Here is a 14682-nt window from a genome sequence, read left to right as displayed (position 1 = left end):
AAGAAAAGCTCCTCCAATCCTCAACCGCACCAATCAGCATGTTGTTAGCAGTTGGATTTAATATTTTTAAAAGGATAGATGCTGTACTTTGTCCATGTTTCGTGCAACTTCCAAATGAGTTTCAAACATAGTATCACCTCACTGGGCAGCTAGTGAAAGGTCACCTCCCACCAACCAACCAACCCCAATTTCTGGGGCAGAATTCTATCATTTTGCAGGGTGACACAATGTAAAAACAATCAATCAATCATCAAAATCTCACAACTTAAGGAAACCATTCAGCTCATGATGCCTTTTTCAAAACAGGTCCACATCAAGTCGACGTTTCTCAAATCCCGTTCCTTGCTCTCTCTCATATCCTTCAATATTTTTCTTATAGTTTTCCTTTTTCCTCAGTCGGGATCGGCCCAACCTCATGTTCTTTCCAAGAACACATTCCATATTCCAACAATGTTACTTATCCATTTTTTCCCTTTAAACTTCCAGTGCAAATGCAGAGTTTTTTTTATCCTCATTTCCAAATTACCAGTCAGAAGAAATAACTTTTTACTGCTTACTCTTCCAGATCATTTGAAAACTTGGAGCAGTTTTATTCTGAATCTACTACAATATTAAAACATTGAATATGTTGGAAATGCTCAGGTTAAATATTTCAGATCATTGAAATGGTCAGTCTGCTTTTCCTGCTGAATATGTCCAGCATCTTAAGAGTTTCTTCTTGAGAGTCGAGTTTAATGTTTTGAAAACTTTCCCTGGTCATGACCTTCTCACACCCTAGTAGCTGTTACTGATGCTGTATTTGTTGTAGTGTTGCACATTCTTGCTATACCTTTCAGATCAGATTAAACTGAGGCCCCATCTGTTGAGGTGGAGGCAAAATAATCCATGGTTTCTATCTCTTCCAATTTCCTGACTAAGATTTAATCCCTCAAACAAAATCACCAAAACAAGAAGGGCTTATGCCTAAACATCGATTCCCTGCTCCTCAGATGCTGCCTGACCTGCTGTGCTTTTCCAGCACCGCACTCTCGACTCTGATCTCCAGCATCTGCGGTTCTCGCTTTCTCCTGCCTCGCTATTTTCACAATGCTGATCTTTGAAACTATCGCACACAAGTTGCAGTATTTTGGACAAACCCTGGATACAGAAGCAGAAGCCAAAACCCTGCAAGAGGGCAGATTGCTAATCCGAATTGATCTGTAATGCCTGCTGGAACTCGGTTGAAGAGGACTGCTGATTAAGAACTAGATCACAAGAGTGCACAGAGTCCAGCCTTTCCCAAGCCGAACATTAACCAAGCAGCACAACAGCTACGACGTGGTGGTGGTGGTGGTGGTGGTGGTGGTGGCGGCGGAGGAGGAGGAGGAGAAAAAAGAGCGAGAGAAAAAGAGGGGGAGGGGGGGGAAGAGAGGGGGGGGGGGGGGAAGGAGGGGCGGAGAGAAGGAGAGAAAGAAAGAGAGAAAAAGAGGGAAGGGGGGAGGAGAGGGGAGGGAGGGAGAAGGGGGAGAAGGGGGAGGGCAGAGGGGAGAGGGAAGGAGACTGGGGGGGGTGGAGACGGGGGGGAGGAGGAGGGGGGGGGGGAGGAGGAGGAGACGGGGGGGGAGGAGGAGACGGGGGGGGAGGAGGAGACAGGGAGGAGGAGAGGGGGGAGGACGAGGGGGGAGGAGGAGGAGGAGGAGGGGAGGGGGAAGGAGGGGGGGGGGGAGGAGATGACAGGGGGGAGGAGGAGACGGGGGGTAGGAGAGGGGGAGGGAAGGAAAGGAGGGGGAGGCGAGGGGGGGGGAAGAGACGGGGGGGAGGAGGAGACGGGGGGAGGAGACGGGGGGGAGGACGAGGTGGGGAGGAGGAGAGGGGGGAGGACGAGGGGGAGGAGGAGGAGGGGGGGGGGAAGGAGAGGGGGGGGAGGAGACGGGGGGAGGAGGAGGAGACGGGGGGGAGGAGAGGGGGAGGGAAGGAAAGGAGGGGGAGGCGAGGGGGGGGGGAAGAGACGGGGGGGAGGAGACGGAGGGGAGGAGAAAACGGGGGGGGAGGAGGAGACGGGGGGGGAGGAGAGGAGACGGGGGGGGAGGAGGAAACGGGGGGGGGAGGAGGAGAGGGGGAGGGGGAGGAGAGGAGACGGGGGGGGAGGAGGAAACGGGGGGGGAGGAGGAGAGGGGGAGGGGGAGGAGAGGAGACGGGGGGGGGAGGAGAGGAGACGGGGGGGGAGGAGAGGAGACGGGGGGGAGGAGAGGAGACGGGGGGGGGGAGGCGACGGGCGGGGGGGAGGAGACGGGCGGGGGGGAGGAGACGGGGGGGGGGGAGGAGACGGGGGCGGAGGTAACGGGGGCGGAGGTGACGGGGGGCGGAGGTGACGGGGGGCGGAGGAGACGGGGGGCGGAGGAGACGGGGGGCGGAGGAGACGGGGGGCGGAGGAGACGGGGGGCGGAGGAGACGGGGGGCGGAGGAGACGGGGGGCGGAGGAGACGGGGGGCGGAGGAGACGGGGGGCGGAGGAGACGGGGGGCGGAGGAGACGGGGGGCGGAGGAGACGGGGGGCGGAGGAGACGGGGGGCGGAGGAGACGGGGGGCGGAGGAGACGGGGGGCGGAGGAGACGGGGGGCGGAGGAGACGGGGGGCGGAGGAGACGGGGGGCGGAGGAGACGGGGGGCGGAGGAGACGGGGGGCGGAGGAGACGGGGGGCGGAGGAGACGGGGGGCGGAGGAGACGGGGGGCGGAGGAGACGGGGGGCGGAGGAGACGGGGGGCGGAGGAGACGGGGGGCGGAGGAGACGGGGGGCGGAGGAGACGGGGGGCGGAGGAGACGGGGGGCGGAGGAGACGGGGGGCGGAGGAGACGGGGGGCGGAGGAGACGGGGGGCGGAGGAGACGGGGGGCGGAGGAGACGGGGGGCGGAGGAGACGGGGGGCGGAGGAGACGGGGGGCGGAGGAGACGGGGGGCGGAGGAGACGGGGGGCGGAGGAGACGGGGGGCGGAGGAGACGGGGGGCGGAGGAGACGGGGGGCGGAGGAGACGGGGGGGAGCAGACGGGGGGTGGAGACGGGGGGTGGAGACGGGGGGGGGGAGGACGAGGTGGGGGAGGACGAGGGGGGAGGAGGAGGGGGGGGGGGAAGGAGAGGGGGGGGGAGGAGATGGGGGGGGAGGAGGAGGAGACAGGGGGGAGGAGGAGACAGGGGGGAGGAGAGGGGGAGGGAAGGAAAGGAGGGGGAGGCGAGGGGGGGGAAGAGACGGGGGGGAGGAGGAGACGGGGGGAGGAGACGGGGGGGAGGAGGAGAGGGGGGAGGACGGAGGGGGGAGGAGGAGGAGGAGGGGGGGGGAAGGAGGGGGGGGGGGAGGAGACGGGGGGGAGGAGGAGGAGACAGGGGGGAGGGAAGGAAAGGAGGGGGAGGCGAGGGGGGGGGGGAGGAGACGGAGGGGAGGAGAAAACGGGGGAGGGAGGAGGAGACGGCGGGGGAGGGGGGGGGGGGAGGAGGAAAAGGGGGGGGGGGAGGAGGAAACGGGGGGGGGGGGGAGGAGGAGAGGGGGAGGGGGGGAGGGGGAGGAGGAGACGGGGGGGGGGAGAGGAGACGGGGGGGAGGAGAGGAGACGGGGGGGAGGAGAGGGGGGGAGGAGGAGACGGGGGGTGGAGGAGACGGGGGGTGGAGGAGACGGGGGGTGGAGGAGACGGGGGGTGGAGGAGACGGGGGGTGGAGGAGACGGGGGGTGGAGGAGACGGGGGGTGGAGGAGACGGGGGGTGGAGGAGACGGGGGGTGGAGGAGACGGGGGGTGGAGGAGACGGGGGGTGGAGGAGACGGGGGGTGGAGGAGACGGGGGGTGGAGGAGACGGGGGGTGGAGGAGACGGGGGGGTGGAGGAGACGGGGGGGTGGAGGAGACGGGGGGGTGGAGGAGACGGGGGGGTGGAGGAGACGGGGGGGTGGAGGAGACGGGGGGGTGGAGGAGACGGGGGGGTGGAGGAGACGGGGGGGTGGAGGAGACGGGGGGGTGGAGGAGACGGGGGGGTGGAGGAGACGGGGGGGTGGAGGAGACGGGGGGGTGGAGGAGACGGGGGGGTGGAGGAGACGGGGGGGTGGAGGAGACGGGGGGGTGGAGGAGACGGGGGGGTGGAGGAGACGGGGGGGTGGAGGAGACGGGGGGGTGGAGGAGACGGGGGGGTGGAGGAGACGGGGGGGTGGAGGAGACGGGGGGGTGGAGGAGACGGGGGGGTGGAGGAGACGGGGGGGTGGAGGAGACGGGGGGGTGGAGGAGACGGGGGGGTGGAGGAGACGGGGGGGTGGAGGAGACGGGGGGGTGGAGGAGACGGGGGGGAGGAGACGGGGGGGAGGAGACGGGGGGGAGGAGACGGGGGGGGAGGAGACGGGGGGGCGGGGGGGAGGAGGAGGAGACGGGGGGGAGGAGAGAAAGAGAGAAGGGGAGAGGGGGGAGGAGTAGAGGGGGGAGGTGGAGGGGTGGAAGAGGAGGGGTGGAAGAGGAGAGAAGGGGGAGAGAGAAGAGAGAAGAGGAGGGGGGAGGAGAGGGGGCGGAGGAGAGGGGAGAGGGAGAGGAGGAGGGGGGAAGGGGGGGTGGAGAGGAGGGGGGAGGAGAGGAGGAGGGGGAGAAGGGAAGAGAGAGAGAATGAGAGAGAGAGAGAGGATGAGAGAGAGAGAATGAGAGAGAGAGAGAGAGAGAGAATGAGAGAGACAGAATGAGAGAGAGAGAGAGAGAGAGAGAGAGAGAGAGAGAGAGAGAGAGAGAGAGAGAGAGAGAGAGAGAGAGAATGAGAGAGAGAGAATGAGAATGAGAGAGAGAGAATGAGAGAGAGAGAATGAGAGAGACAGAATGAGAGAGAGAGAGAGAGAGAGAGAATGAGAGAGAGAGAATGAGAGAGAGAGAGAATGAGAGAAAGAAAGAGAGAGAGAGACATCTCAATCATGTCCCTCTCATTCCCTCTGCTCCAGAGCCAAAAACTCTCTACCCCGGGCAACATCCTGCTAAACATCTTCTGCTTCCTTTCCAGTGCTATCAGATCCCCCTATCATATGGATTCCAGAACTGCACACAATACCCGAGCTATGGCCTAACCACTGTTGAATACAGTTCCAGCAGAAGCCTGAGCTAAGAAAGCCAAGGGTACTTCATGTCTTCTTAACCACTTTCTTCACTTGTTCTGATTCTTCAAGGTCTTGCAAGCTCCAACAGTCGAAGCATCAAGCCTTTTTTGGAAGATGAGGTAAGTGCTGGTAGAACAAAGGATTTTTAACACCCTCATAGTGAGGTAATGATTTCTAATTTTGCTGCTGAATGATAAAGCTCAAGTATTGAAGGTTACCGGAAACAAGAGGACAAAGGCAACAGCAATTCTACAACAGGAAAAGGAAAAAAAGGTCAATAAAACAAGACACGACTATAATTGAAAAACATAAATAGAATGTTTATCTCCGGCGATCTAATTACAGTAGTTGGATTGACCTGATAACACATATGCCTCTTCAGCAACAGCAATGCTAACATTTACGCACCTCCTCAAAGTTCTTTAAAAAAAATCACTAGGGAGAAAACACATCTTCACATGGATCTAAAATTCTTCCAAATCATTGCACAATATTTAGCAATGGAAACAGACTATTTGGCCCAAATGGTTGACATTCAGATTTGTGTTCAGCATGCGCCTCGTTTCACCTTTCTTGAATGAACCCAATCACCATATCTTTCAATTATTTTCATTCAGGAGTTTACCTTTAAAATGCATGAATGAGAAAACTACAGTAGAGAAATGAACAAAAAGGGGGTGTGCAGCACCAGGTGGTCAGGGTAGGGTGACCCATGGTGGAAAGCAAGAAGCCACCCTGTCAAGTTCCTACAGAACACAGGGGAATCCAGAACACATCCTACAGGAAGATCGACCTGAGCAGTTTTGCAGGGGAACCACAGGAGGGGACAGAGACTGACCCTTTAGAATTTAAATTGGGAAATGTGATTTGTCACCAACCAGCAGTGCTAGAAAGTCTCCACCCAGGTGTAGAACACATCCTGGGCTTACACCTTATGGACAGGTGTAATTTCTTGTTCAAATCAGCAAACTGCTGCACTCAACAGATGCCCAAAATTCATAAGGCTCCAGCAGAAGTTGTCACGGGTATGTATTTAAAGACTTTGGACAGTGTATGGAACCCACAGAGATCACAGATGACCCAACAGCACAGGCAGTTCCAGCAAAGTACCCAAAGCATTCTCCAGCCATTAACACAACAGTTTCATGACAAGTGGCATACTGGATCTAAAACTGGGAGAAAGTGACGACTGCAGATGCTGAAGAGTCAGAGTCAAGAAGTATGGCACTGGAAAACCACAGCAGGTCAGGCAGATCCAAAGAGCAGGAGAATTCGATGTTTCGGGCATGAGCCCTTTATCAGGACTGTGGAAGGGGAAGGGGCTGAGAGGTAAATAGGAGGATGGGCGTGGAGCTGGGGGGTGGGGAGAGATAGGTGGGAAGGCAATAGGTGGGTAATTGTGACAGGTTGTTGGGAAGGGTGGAGTGGATAGATGAGAAGGAAGATAGACAGTTTGTGCTCAATGTGATCTCCTTTACACCGGGGAGACAGGACACCAACTCGCAGAGCATTTCAGGGAACACCTCCGGGATACACACACCAGACAATCCCAATGCCCCGTTGCCGACCACTTCGACTCCCCCTCCAACTCCACCAGGGACATACAAGTCCTGGGCTTCCTCTTCCACCAAATCCAAGCCACCCTCCAACTGGAAGAAGAATGCCTCATCTTCCACCTTGGGACACAGCATCAACATTGACATCGACTTCACTAGTTTCCAAATCTCCTCATCCCAGATCCAATCCTCCAACTTGGCACTGCCCTCTTGACTGTCCTCTTGTCCATTTTCCAGCTCCTGAATAAAATGGGCGCTCAAGCTGCTGAAATAGCGGCCAGAGCTACATGGTCAGCCACCCTAACAAACTCTCCTCACTGGCAATTATATGTTCGAACTGCATGTGTATCTGCAACAGTTGACCTGACAACCTGCCACAGTGAAAAGCTAGAGGATTTGTTTCAGCATACAGAAAACCTTTACCACCTATACCCCTGCTTAAGTTCATTTTTCAGACAATCCAAGACCACAAGTACAGCATTACTCAAGTTAGATCTTTAAAAGAAGTTCCCCAGTTTGGAACACAGCAGCAGATGAATTGGCCAAGCAGGACGCGATGGGGACATCTATGGAAATCCTCCATCCCAGAATAGCTACACACTGCCACTGTGAGCAAAACTGAAGTCAAGGATCCTATACAGGCTCAAAGCAGCAAAAACGATTTGAAGCAAATAATTCTGGTCTCCATAAAAACCATAAGAAGTGCAGATGCTGGAAATCAGAAACAAAGAAATTGCTGGAAAAGCTAGCAGGTCTGGCAGCGTCCATGGAGAGTAATCAGAGTTAACTTTTCAGATTGGGTCAATTTCTGTTTTTGATTCAAGTCACCATTCTGCTGGGGGTAGGGCAAGCTGTAAGTGTATAAAATTTAGGACTCCAGGAAGACTGGATGGTATCATGTGAGCCAATTCAAGACAGATGGAGCCCAGCACAATAGAGACCAGTTCCACCTGTTTTTGGAGAGACGAGAAGCAGCAGACCCTGATTCCAATGCTGTGGCTCCTACCAATCCAGTGCCAGTCCCACTGACTGTTGCCAATCCTGAATCCAAGCAAGTCCCAGTCACTGATTGAGACCTTGACCCTGAGCCTATCCCTTCCAACACACTGAACTCAGAACCCAACTCAGCATCTTCCACCCATTCTTACAAAGTGATTAAGGCCTCAGTGCGCTGAAGTGTAAGAGAGGGATTAAAGTAACAGCAAGTGTCCCCAGTGTGGTGCTCTCGCCCAGAGGTCATGAAAAAGACAGTGCCTTTGCTGAAGTATTCACTCTGGTTCTCCAGCCAAGAATCACAGAGGACCAAGTGTCTGGTATACAGGCCCTCCCTAAGAGACTTAGGCAAATCTCTCTCAGCACACATTCAGGAATGGTGAGCCCAATTCAGATACCAACCTTACCTGGTACTAACTTTAACACACCTTCAGCTACTCTTCATCTCATGTCTGCCTTCTTGTGAACTAGCCCAGAGCCTGGAGTCTTTATTTGTCTTTTATCTGGTCATTCGTATTCACAACCCTTAGACAAATGTCCATCTTGGCTGCACAGCAGTATGGGGACTCCTGTTCTAAGAGCCTGGCATTATATTACCCAAATATGACTGGTATCGATTATCAGCAAGCCACATCACAGTACAGCACGACTGGTAACTATCATTACCCTGCACTCTTCTACCATCTATAAACCTCTGCCATCATTGGGCTAAGAGTGGTAAATGGAGTGAATTTGGATAAATGTGAGGTAATACATTTTGATAAAACAAACAAGGACAGGACTTTCACAATTAAAAACAGGGCCTCGGGTAGTGTTGCAGAACAGAAAGGCCGAGGGGTTCAGGTACATAATTCTTTGAAGTTTGCATCACATACAGACAGGGTGATTAAGAAGGCATTTAGCATGCCTTCATTGCTCAGACATTTGAACCTAGGAGTTGGGACACTGTATTCAGCTTGTACAAGACATTGGTGAGGCCTCTGCTGGATTATGCTGTCTGGTTGTGGTTGCTCTGTTATAGGAAGGGTATTATTAAGCTTGAGAGGAATCAGAAGAGATCTACCAGGATGTTGCCAGAAATGGAGGGTTTGAGATATCAGGAGAGGCTGGATAGGCTGGGACATGTTCTACCACGATAGTATGAGAGGTTGAGGGATGATCTTTTTGAGGTTTCTAAAACCATGAGGGGTGTAGGTAAAGTGAATGACATGTGTCTTCCCTTGGGTGGGGACTTTCAAGACTGGGGGAATATTTTTCAGGTGAGATGAGAAAAATTTTAAAGAGACACAAGGGACAACTTTTTTTGTTTACATAGAGTGGTTCATTTGTAAATTCCAGAGAAAGTGGTGAATATGGGTACAGTTATAATGTTTAAAAAGACACTTTGGTAAGTACATGAAGAAATGTTTGGAAGGATATGAGCCAAGCACAATCAGTTTAGCTTGTGATTATGGCTGGCATGGACTGGTTGGACCAAAGGCTCGATTTCCATGCTGTCTGACTCTATAAGTTGAAGTCACCAATTAGTGGGAGAACTTTTAGAATTGGGGTAAATTCACCCTTGGATTCATCTCCTAACACACCTCGCAGTATTGTCCATTCTATTTGCTTTAAAGTACAACTGTCCCTGCACTAAACTTTTAGTGGATTCATTGAGTTCCTGAATGTTGAAACAATGCTAAGCAGACCAAAGCAGAGAGCCATGCTGCAACAGCATTGGTACCGTAATTTATTTATTATCTTAATAAATTAAGAGCCAGACAACATATAAATAATTTGATTATCACTGCTGTATTCTGCCATGTACATAGTTTTGTATATAATTTGAGAACTGACTAATGAACATTTTTCTGCATTTTTCTTTCTTTTCACTATTGCTATTTGATTTAACAGTATTACCATAAGATAGTTAGTGTTAGGTATTTGGACCCTTTGTCTGGAAACCCCATAGCTACCTGAGCAATGGCTTCAGCGGTGATCCAAGTCACTCAACACTCACCAAATCACCGGGAGGCAATGGGGTCATATGACCAATGACCTCAAGGACTGTTATAGAAATACTGACCTTTTTTTTAACATGACTATGGTTAAACACTCTCAATGTGGAGGCCAAGTTTAGGCATGGCTGGACTCTGCAATCAGCAGAGCTGGTACATACAGTATTCATGCTGTCAGGCCTTGTCCAAATCAACTTCTTATCAAAACCAAATACACCTGGAATTGCCTGGCCAGGTGTGAATGGCTACACTGTTTCAGGAGAAACCAAAATGCCTACATCTCCAGTGAACACGCTTTATAACAAGAATGCTACACAGACTAGGCAGCACCCAGCTCAAGAGGAGGCCACAGGCATAGCATGATAAGGACATCACCTGACAGTTGAAGGTACAAAGCTATTTTCAGCAACCTCCAAGTTGTCACTTCATTGGACCTCCCTTCCCCTGCCCTAGTATTGTACGGAGGCGATAGTATCTTCAAGTAAGTTATGAAAACAGGGATAAAAGGGGAAATCTAGAGTCCAAGCTCTCTGCTTTTTGCACACCTACAATGGTGTCTCCAGGCAGACCACCTCAAGATGACCCGAAGACCAGAACCAGCCCAAAACAAATTAATGACTCCAGATTCTGAAACATTAGCCAGCCCTCAAAAGACTGAGTAACAGCCTGTTACAGCCTTAATGCACGAGTATTACTAGACCTTTCAGACAAACAGTTCAAATACAGAGTACGGACCTGTGAATAGAGTGCACTGAATCCGCGGAAGCATGTATCAGAAGTAGATAACCAGTTTTGAGACTGATTACTGAGAGATGAAGGATTAATAGAATTTGACAGAGTTTAATTAAGGTATAATAGAAGAGTATGACAAATATTTTTCCTTGATAAAGAGTTCAAAAAAGTTGTGTTATACTTTCCTCTGACTCTTGTTCTCTTTATCCATCTCACCACACAACACACCAGAAAGGATTACTGCAAACTGGTCAAGGTTAGTCAGGGTACATTTACTCACCCTTTCACGTTACAACAGTTACAACAGTTAGGAAGAGCTGAACCCCTTTTCACTTTGCTGCACGGACTGCTACACTCCTGTACATTGATTCATTCACTGACACATTGAAGAGCTGTAGGTTGTGTGAACAGTTCTTGTGAATCAGGTTATATCGCTAATGGGAGGGGTGGTGAACTAAGGGGACAGGGTGGCATGGTGGACAGGTCATGGGAGAGCCAGGTTAGTTGGGGGAATAGGGTATATGAATAAGACTAAGACTGTCTTTTGTGGAAGGAGCTCTTAATGCAGTGTCTGTGATAAATGGAGGGTCAAATTATGGAAAACCTGGAATTAAAGCACATTTCCGGGCTATCTATTCAGTTAAGTCAGTTCAAACCTCTCAAGTTATCAACTCTAACTCAGTTTTGGAGTCTTTTTCAGAACATTCCAGACACATTGCACATCACAAGTTTTGACTTTGTAGACATGTAGTCAGTGCATGAGGACTTCCGTATGTTCCCAACCCTGAACTTTCAAGGTACGAGTGATCTCAAGACGATCCAGTGACTGGTCATCTGAGCCAGGGTCTCTCTTTCAGATGCTGACTGACCAGTTGGAAAATGTCTTTGCCAAAAATAAATTCAGGAAGAGCAATATAACTAAGAACAATACTGAAACACTGTCTGAGAACAAGGCTCATCCGAATCCAAAGCAATGCTCAAAGCTTGATACCAAACCATCCGATTGCCAAGAGTCAAAAAGCGTGGCACTGGAAAAAAGCACAGCAGCCCAGGCAGCATCGAAGGACTTTTCAACTCTGACCCTCCAGCATTTGCAGTCCTCACCTCCTCCCAGCTGCTGCATCCTATTACCAAAGCTCACTCTCATAATTCGCAAGTTGAAAACAATCCATTTCTACCAGAAGACTCATCGTAATGTGAGAGATTAAAAATATGACCTTTAACATTTTCCTTCGTTTTGAGCATGTGACAGCTGGATTTGTAAGTGCAGAACCCGGTGTCAAGACAGGGATCAACAATGTCCTAAATTCAGCACTCATCAACCTCACCATACTTGAACATGGTAAAACAAATATCAAGTGTAACACTGCACTTTTGACTTCCCATTATAAAAAGGCACTTGCTAACCCTGAAAGGAAGCAAGTTGAAAGTGTTGTGCATCTATCAAGAGATGAACTCAATTTACAATCCAAGGTTTAAAACATTAAAAAATAATGCTGCAGCCTCTATTTTAAAAATATAATCAATTGGGAATTAATACACCATATGCTTTTAGTGTTTCTGCTACTATTCTTACAAAATCATCTGCACTATAATTCCCACACTGATCTAAGGCTCTGAGTCATTCTGTAAATTGGTCATTTGCAGATAACTAATGCGGTTAGATGCTGTCAAGAACAAGTGAAAAAGAAGCATAGTACAGAAGATTGGAGGATGTTGATAGCAGAATGTTGTGTTCACTGTGGTCATCAAAACTGCAACTTGTTCCTTCCCCCACCTTTCCGTTCCTTCTGTCTGAGAACAACTCTTAGAATTTGTCCTTCAATTTTCAAGATGGCCACTAATCAATGAAAGAAATAATTCAGGAAAATCTTTTTGATCACTGATTAGCATGTGAATCTCATTTTATTTAAAAATGGACAGGGTACTTCTTAAATTGTGGAACATTGACTAGAAGAACAGGAGTGACCCCACAATTACCATGACTAATTCATTCAACCTGCACATCCCTGGACACTATGGGTAATTTAGCCAGGGAAATCCAGGTCTTGGACATCCATGGACTGTCAGAGGAAGCCGGAGAACCCAGAAATTCACGCGGACACAGGGAGAATGTGCAAATTCCACATAATCACCCCACAATTGAATCAAGGTCCCTGGCACTGAGAGTAGATTTACCAGAACTATGGGTGGAGTCCAAAGGTTAAATTACAAAGACATATTATTCACCTAGAATTGTGATACCTGGAAATTACAAGTGCAAGGGGTGGTGTGATTAAAGTTTTGGAGATATTAAAAGGGGAACAGATGAAGCAGATAACCCTGAAAACAAAATATGATGGAGATGACAGCAGGTCAGGTAGCACCCATGGAGAGAAATCAAGCTAATGTTGAGACTAGCTGACTCTTCATCAGAGCTGATGTGAAGATATCCCTGTTAGTTCTGAGTCAAAGGACCAAGAGTATAGCCCAACAATACTCAAACTAGATCTTTCAAGAGCAAAACTAGGAAATACAATACAAGAGTCATACACATTTGGAACTTACTTCCACAAAGGACAATTGATGTTCGACATTCATTTTAAATGAGACTGCTAGATCGCTTACTGAAAAATATTACAGGATATGGAGCAAAGTTAGACATATGAAGTTAAGTCACAGGTCAGCCAGGGTCTCACTTAAACAGAATAAATTTAAAGGGTTAAATAGTCTACTCTTGTTCCTATATTGCCAACTTGCTTTCATATACAGTGGTTGAAGTAAATAGCATAGATACATTTAAAAGGAAGCTAGTTAAGTTTGAGATAAGAATGAACTGATTGGATAGGATGGAGCATTCCCGAAGAAGGGCTCATGCCCGAAACTTCGATTCTCCTGCTCCTTGGATGCTGCCTGACCTGCTGCGCTTTTCCAGCAACACATTTTCAGCTCTGATCTCCAGCATCTGCAGTCCTCCTTTTCTCCGAGGATGGAGGAAAACAAAAGGTAGCTTGCGTGGAACATAAACATCAGCAGATTCACTGGATCAAGGTTTCTGTGTTGTAAAGTCTATGTAATAGTACATCACTGATATGTAATCCACTCCTTTTCCAAACACTCTGCTTTGTTATGGCATTCTACGCAGCAATACAAAAGCAAACAAAAGTCTTACTGCAAGTAATTGCAACAGAGTAGTCTTGTTCCAACTCCTCTTCCTCTTCTGGAACAGCAAGTATGGCTCATTGGAAGTTGTTGGGGTGATAGGTGAGGACCAGTGGGGTTCTGTCCTGGTGGCGATTGGAGGGGCGGGGCTCAAGGGCGGAGGAGCGAGAAGTGGAGGAGATGCTGTGGAGAGCATCATCGATAACGTCTGGGGGAAAATTGCAGTCTTTGAAGGAGGCCATCTGGGTTGTTCGGTATTGAAACCGGTCCTCCTGGGAGCAGATGGAATTGGGAATATGGGATGGCATTTTTACAGTGGGGCAGGGTGGGAGGAGGTGTAGTCTAGGTAGCTGTGGGAGTCGGTCAGTTTATAGTAAATGTCCGTGTTGATTCGGTCGCCTGAGATAGAAATGGAGAGGTCTAGGAAGGGGAGGGAGGAGTCTGAGACAGTCTAGGTAAATTTGAGGTCAGGGTGGAAGGTGTTGGTAAAGTGGATGAACTGTTCAACCTCCTCGTGGGAGCACGATGCAGCGCCGATACAGTCATTGATGCAGTGGTGCCAGTGTAGCTGCGGAAGATGGATTGTTCCACATATCCTACGAAGAGGCAGGCAAAGCTGGGGCCCATGCGGGTGCCCATGGCTACTCCTTTGGTTTGGATCTGTCATTAAAATGACAGTGCGATGCACAACATTAAGAAATAATATCAGGTCTATATCTTTAACTTCAAGTCTTAATCCAATCAGTTGGCCCAGAGGGGACTTTCCCATTGACAATCTGTGGACTGTCTATGTAGTTGTAGAGCAGGACATGGAGAGCACGGAATGCTGAGACTAAATTGTTCAGATATTTTCCATTGGTAATGCTTTCAATTCCAATTCAATAGAATAATTCTATTTCATTCCTAAAAGCTTTTTTTTTAATATATTTTATCCAGAAAACACCTATGGGTGGACAGTCTTAGTCTTAAAGTCAAGAGGCACAGAAAGCAACAGGAATACATTTCTGGTTTGGTCAGGTCCACTGTGTCTGAGTGAATTTAGAATCATGTTTTATTGTCATATTCTCAAATATAAGGATACAGGAGTGCAGTGAAAGATTTACTATGTCATCGTTTGCAGTGCCATCTTAGGTCCAAGGTACCTAGGCAAAATATTCTCCTTTAAGTGGAAAAATAAAGA

General features: G+C 50.0%; 1 protein-coding gene across 1 annotated transcript in view; it reads right to left on the bottom strand.

Annotated features, from left to right (window-relative positions):
- The window catches only part of hip1 (huntingtin interacting protein 1), a 348681-nt gene that overhangs the window by 272128 nt on the left and 61871 nt on the right, over positions 1 to 14682 (bottom strand). The window lies entirely within an intron of this gene.

The sequence above is a fragment of the Chiloscyllium punctatum genome, chromosome 19 (assembly GCF_047496795.1).
Source record: "Chiloscyllium punctatum isolate Juve2018m chromosome 19, sChiPun1.3, whole genome shotgun sequence".
Classification (NCBI taxonomy): domain Eukaryota; kingdom Metazoa; phylum Chordata; class Chondrichthyes; order Orectolobiformes; family Hemiscylliidae; genus Chiloscyllium; species Chiloscyllium punctatum.
The sequence above is the reverse complement of the archived record's forward strand: the minus strand, read 5'-3'. Positions and strand labels throughout refer to the sequence as shown.